Here is a 6437-nt window from a genome sequence, read left to right as displayed (position 1 = left end):
GGATAATGCTGATCTCCATCATGATCGAGGAATTTTCTTTCAAATTAAAGCCAGTAACGAACATTATTCTTTCTTATTTGTTCATCAGGCGGGTCAGCCACCGTCTCCTCTTTATTAGCATCGCGAGTCACATTGTGAAGATGTAGTTATGGCGACGTCCCAGAAGTGAAGACAGTGTGTCGCTTCAACCAGCCAATCAGAAATCAAACCCTATATAGTGTCATGCGGGGGGGTTAGCCAATCCCAATCAAGGTAGGCTCCTCCCCTTTGACTCCTCCTCCTTAGGCAGCTCTGCTGACAAACACTCTTTTGAGGTGGAAGTTGACTTGAGCACTTGGTATGTTTTGGAAAAGTGTCAGAAAGGAAGAACAGTGAAAGACTTCTGTGGAAACATGAAGAAAATACATTTTTACGTTGTGTAAGTTGGATTTTTTTTTCCCCCATCTTTTTTAGCTTCTCTATCTAACCTTATAGAATTCCCCATAATATATTACATCTGTAATTGCAAAGTATCATTTGCTATTCATCTTGGGATACTGAGGGCAAGTGTTCTTGTATTTTCCCCTGATTACTTTTAATTCATCTACCGTATTTTTTTATGTGCATCATGAAACACTTTTCATTCTTTGTTGTGCTGTAATCTTTGTATCAATGGTAATAAACATATAAAGTTTATGGCCAAACACGGAGAGATAGACAATCACACACACTCACATTCATTGCTTGGCCAATTTAGAAGATCAATCTTAAATATATATTAGTGGACCATGGACCTGGAAAATACCCTAAACCTCCACACTGAAAAGCTCCTTGATGAATCACTCAAAGTTATATCCTCTAAAATCCGTTCTGCTAAATGATAAATTGATCTCGACAAGTGTAATATCGCAGATATTTCAGATTCCCTCAATTCTGGGACGTGATTGGAGGACGCGCATTGAGGAAAGGCGATATCCGTGAGAGCGCGGCCTCCCACATGTCACTCTCACACTTACTTGGACCGGCTCATTTGTCGTGAATCACGACGGTTGGGAGGAGAGTCGGCCCACCGTGGGAAGCCCGAGTCTCTTCAGTGACACACGTCAGCCTGAACCCGGGTTGATCCCTTTGGTCGGCGCTCGGCCTCCTCCACCCCCGCCCCCGAGCCTGGCAGCCTCCAGAAAAAGAAAAAGGAAAAAAAAAAAAAAACCTCCACACAACATGAAATCTAATCTCTCTCTGTAATTCCTCCAACCCGTGGCTATAAACTGTGGTTTGGGGATTGAGGGGAGTCCGGGGCTGAATCCATGAGGTTAATGTCGAACCACAACCACAACCTCTCCCTGCTCCTCCAGCTTCGCTTCTTCTCAGCGACGACCACAATGCTTCTCTCCTACTGTCTGAGCTGTCAGTCATCTGTCTTGTCATCATCTATCCAAACACCACACACACTCCCACACACACACACACAAACACACACACACACAGGGTTTCTTGCATTGCCAACGACGTTGGGTGTGTTTGGAAATCTATACAGCACATTTTGTAGCCAGGCTGGGTCAGGCCGACAGTGTTCCGGGAAGCACGAACACACACGCTTGAAACTGCACCCCAACAGACTCACCTTGATCTGCCTGTACCCTCGTCCTCACACACACACACACACACACACACACACAAAGGCCGATGCATGAGCCAAAGCCGGAGGGAGTGCAGCAACATCAAAGATTGAGCCGGTTGCGGCTGGAGGAAATTGCTGCCCCACCTCGCTGTGGCGGGATGACATCAGAGGCGTGGGTGGTGGAGGGGGTGTCAGGGCCTGGAGGGGCAGGCGTCGGTGAGAGAGGGCAGGACGAGGCCGGAGGTGTATGTGTGTGTGTGTGTGTGTGTGTGTGTGTGTGTGTGTGTGTGTGTGTGTGTGTGTGTGTGTGTGTGTGTGTGTGTGTGTGTGTGTGTGTGTGTGTGTGTGTGCGTGTGCGTGTGCGTGTGTGTCGGAGAGGCGGTTGGGTTAGGAACTATCATTAACAGGCCTGACGTCATGGCCTAACATGAGGAATGGCCCAGGAGAAGGTTTGGATGTAACCGGGGAAAGTTTGGGAATAAATTTACATCGACTTGATGTGCCTCGAATGAACTTTGGTATTGAGATGTGGAGCTGCAGGTTTTTTTTTTATATATATATAAAGCTGTGACTCAGCAGCTGAGGCAAATGTGACTCTCAATCCACCAGGCTCGGGCAGTTCACAGATTTCTCTACTTTTCATGACGGCAGCAGCTCAGTTCAACGGCAGAATACAGCGACGCCTGACAAGTGCAGAACAGCCTGTACGTACAGACTATACCCAGGGAAGAAAATGTACAGTTTGCAGTACACTCTTTACTCGACCCCCAAGAAACTCGAGTTGATCCAAGCTTTTTTTGATTTTTTTTTTTTTTCTTTTTCCATTGCGCTTCCATGCAGGTCAAATTAGAGCAATCTCTCTCTAATTTGGTCCATTCCTGCACCTGGACCAATAACACCATCCAACTCATGTTAGTTTTAGAGCAAGGGTGTCAAACATAAGGCTCATTGGACACAATTGGCCTGAAAGAGGCTCCAAACAAAATATATATATTTTAAAACAAATTTCTGAAGAATAGAGACTGTAAATGGAGCTGAGATGTCGATGTTGCTGCAAATATGCAAAGTAGCCTGAAAGTCATGTTGTCAGGATTAGTTTGTAAAATCATGCATATAATGCAACAGCTATAGGAGACGTTTTGGGGACATTTCACTGTATTTTGTATCAGAAAGTAAAATCCAAATTGGCTTTGTGTTGAGATAGTAGTCAATTTTCAAAAGCTTTGCAAAAAACATGCACTTTTTCCAAAACTTCAAAACACCAAAATGCACTATTGTGTGCAAACAAAAGCAAACATATCCTGAAAAGGATGACATTTTACACACAATAGCGAGCATATAATCTTTTTAAAAGGCTGTCTGGAATCCTGCCTGCAAGAGCATTTCTCTCCAAACACAGGATTTCTGTAACGTCTCGCAAACATCGGCGCTCCTGCTATTTCACAGGCCAAAACATGGCTGGCATTTCTCCACTGCATCGCTCATCTGGCCGCTACATTCATTTTTGTAATCCGCTGCTCAGTTCTGGATGTTAGTGCTGCTTGATGAAACCTACCTCTAATGAAATATGCAACCGATTTAAAACAACAGTTGCTCTTTTAAAAATTGTGCAGTTCATGTCTAATTTTTTTATTACATTTTTTTTTTTTATTGCATCAGGCAGAGCTGAACCCTTGAGGCAAGGCTTTGAGACACATATTTGGCTTCCCTGATCCAACTATAATGATACTTCAAAGATATGAGTGAAATTACAAATAATCTAAAGTTTGCATATGATTTTTTTTTTTTTTTGTATGGTGGGTTTGCCCAACACTTGCACTTTTATAACAATAGATGATAAAAGAAAGACCTTACAACACCGTGTCTCACCGTTTGTCAATGATATTTTTGGAGGCATCCTTGCTGATCAGACTGTATTTAGTACACATATTGAAGTTATATACGTGTTATAGGAAAAAGGCTTACTGCGCATGCGCATATCACTCCCCTTCCATCTTTCTGCTCATCCACTTGTAAACAAACATGGCGACCCGTTGTGGTTTGACTCGCACTCTGTATTCTAGTTTTATCGCCCATATCAGTATTGTGTTGTCGGGTGATGTCGGGTTCTCTCCATTTTCTTCACGTTTATAGCGTATTTTTCTCTGCACACGTCTGTGTGGTTTTATTAAAAAAAAAAAAAAAAAAAAAAATCAAGCAACAGCGCCTTCCTGTGGCCTGGCATACCAACTACATCGTGGCCAGTGTGTGCTGCTACAGTGTAAACACACTTTTTTTCTATTTTTTGTTTTTTTTACGGATTAGGTGTTGTCACGTCAAATGATGTCAGGTAAACAGCAAAGAACGCAATTTCTCTGAAATGTTGCTCCTGCACATGCACACTACGGCTGTAGTAAATAGTTTGTCTGCAGATGGATGGACGACAACGACAATGCTTATATCGTATTATTTACTGTGCATGTGTGTGTGGTTTCATTACAAAAACAACCAACAGCGCTGACTCATGGCCTAGCATAAGAACTACATACTTTTCAGCGTTGCTGTTATATATATAAATTTATGTATGTGTGTGTGTGTATATATATATACATATATGTATATACACACATACATACATATATTTATATATATATTTATATATATGAGTTTGTATTTGTTGTTGTGTAAATGCGAAACTTTCGCTTCGTTTCCACTGACCTTTTCTTTTAAATGCTCCAAAGTGATTTTTTTACATTTTAAAACGGGCCCTTGAATGACAAGTTAATTTAATACAATAGCTTTTTGAACATGACAAGCTCTTTGATACCAATGAGTAATAATAACTGAATATTTTCTGCATAAGAGATTTTTGTTAGTCGAAGATTAACCGTTTTTGCCACAAAATCGGCACGCGTGCAAACGTTAAAATTGCGGAGTGTGTGGCGGCCATTAGGAAGCTCTTTTGATTGACAACAAATGATAAAAGTTTGCAAAAAACTTAAGTCACTTTTTTGGCAGCTTCATACTTGACATGAGGCATTTTTAATACATTCTGAAACGATAACCCCTCAGGTTTTTCTTGTGACTCCAGGTTTCGGTTCACACAGTCAAATAAGTACTTCAGGCGTGGCTTTATGAAAACTCTTGCCTTGCCAGATGACATCTGTAATCTCTCTTCAGCATCAATTGCTCACCTTATTATTCTCCAGAAGAAAAGAAAAAAAAAGCCCCGTTGTGCCGGGACAAATGTAACATCCATATACTGCAAATGTAATTTACCGACTGGCTCTTGTTTGTGCCCCAACCCCCCCAGTCAATGCTCCCCTGATTGGGAGGATTGTGAAGGGGGGGAGCAGGCTGATGCACTTTTGAAAATGAGCTGTACAATAGATATCTTGTCAGCGTTGCATTATGTTCCTAATGATGATGACACATGACTCGACTCATAGGCACTCAAAGGTTGTCGTTTTTTTTCATAGTTTATATAAATGGATTGACTCTGTGCTGTGCCCCTGCAGCATTGTTGACAAAGTGGATAACTGATGGCAGCAGATGGGCTCACGCAGAGTTGGGGAAGGTTTGTGGAGTTAAGATGCCCTCTAGTGGCCACTGAAGGGTTGTATATATTCTGAAAGGGGTTGAGAAGGCAGGATTCAGGGTTTTGGAGAAACGTAACATAAGCCAATGCAAATATTTATCTTCAGATCACATATTAAGGTGAAAAATGTGATATATTAAGAATATACTGGTTGTAAAAAGTTCACCTTTGAGTCTGGTTCTGCTGGTTTCTTCCTGTTAAAATTGAGTTTTTCTTTTCCACTCTCTCCTACGCTTGCTCATGTGGAATTATTGGGCTTTTCTATTTAAAAGGGCCTTGAATTGACTGTGTTCTATTCAGCGCTATAGACATTAAATTGGATTAAATTATTCAACTGCCAGTACTTACCTTTTGTGAGGATTAAGACGCATGTAAAGTATATATATATATATATATATATATATATATATATATATATATATATATATATATATATATATATATATATATATATATATACTATATAAAATGTTTCAATGTTCCAGTGACTGAGCTGCTTTGTGTTTTTTTCTCTTTACTTGACACCCCAGGGTTCTTTTCTAGCTTCAATGGACAAAATCTATACATCCAAGTAAAAATGGAAAATCAAAACTCCAGAAAAACAACCCGATGATGTATTAAAGGTTAATACCTTAATGTTTATTAATGCTAATAATTAGCAAACTGTAATAAAATATCAGATCAAACATTTCGCCATTAATATGTTATATGTTAAGTGTTGGGTAAATGTGTTGTATCATTTAAAATCCAGAGGTTTGGTCAAATGGAAGGTAAACACAAATCAAATTAATATTTAACAACTCCAAGAAGAATAGTTATTTTAAGTAGTGATAACTGCACCGAATAATGTAATGAAAGAAATAGAACAGAATATCTTGGAAATAAAGGAATTTGGCAGGTTGCTCATCAAAATGATTTATAGTAGATGGCAAAGTCTTCATGTTCTTTCAAGGATACATGCCAACTATGCATTAACTATAATTGTAGGTTTTTTTTTTACTGTACTATTATTGGCAAGTTATCACATTACATAATTTTGTATATTTGAAATTGCTAAAATGATCACATTGTTCAGCTTTGAAGGATTCGTCCGATGACTATTTTTGTTCTTCAAAATACCGTCTTATGAGTAATTCTCTTCACTTTGATCAAATCTGTGTTGGAATTAATAGAGTTTCAGGTGATTCAGGAGGCATTGAACTACAAAACAGCAGTTATGCTAAATCGCTAAATATGAGCTGTTCATATTAAGTAACTTGA

Source organism: Blennius ocellaris (genome assembly GCF_963422515.1).
Source record: "Blennius ocellaris genome assembly, chromosome: 2".
Lineage (NCBI taxonomy): Eukaryota > Metazoa > Chordata > Actinopteri > Blenniiformes > Blenniidae > Blennius > Blennius ocellaris.
Note: the sequence above shows the minus strand (reverse complement) of the source record.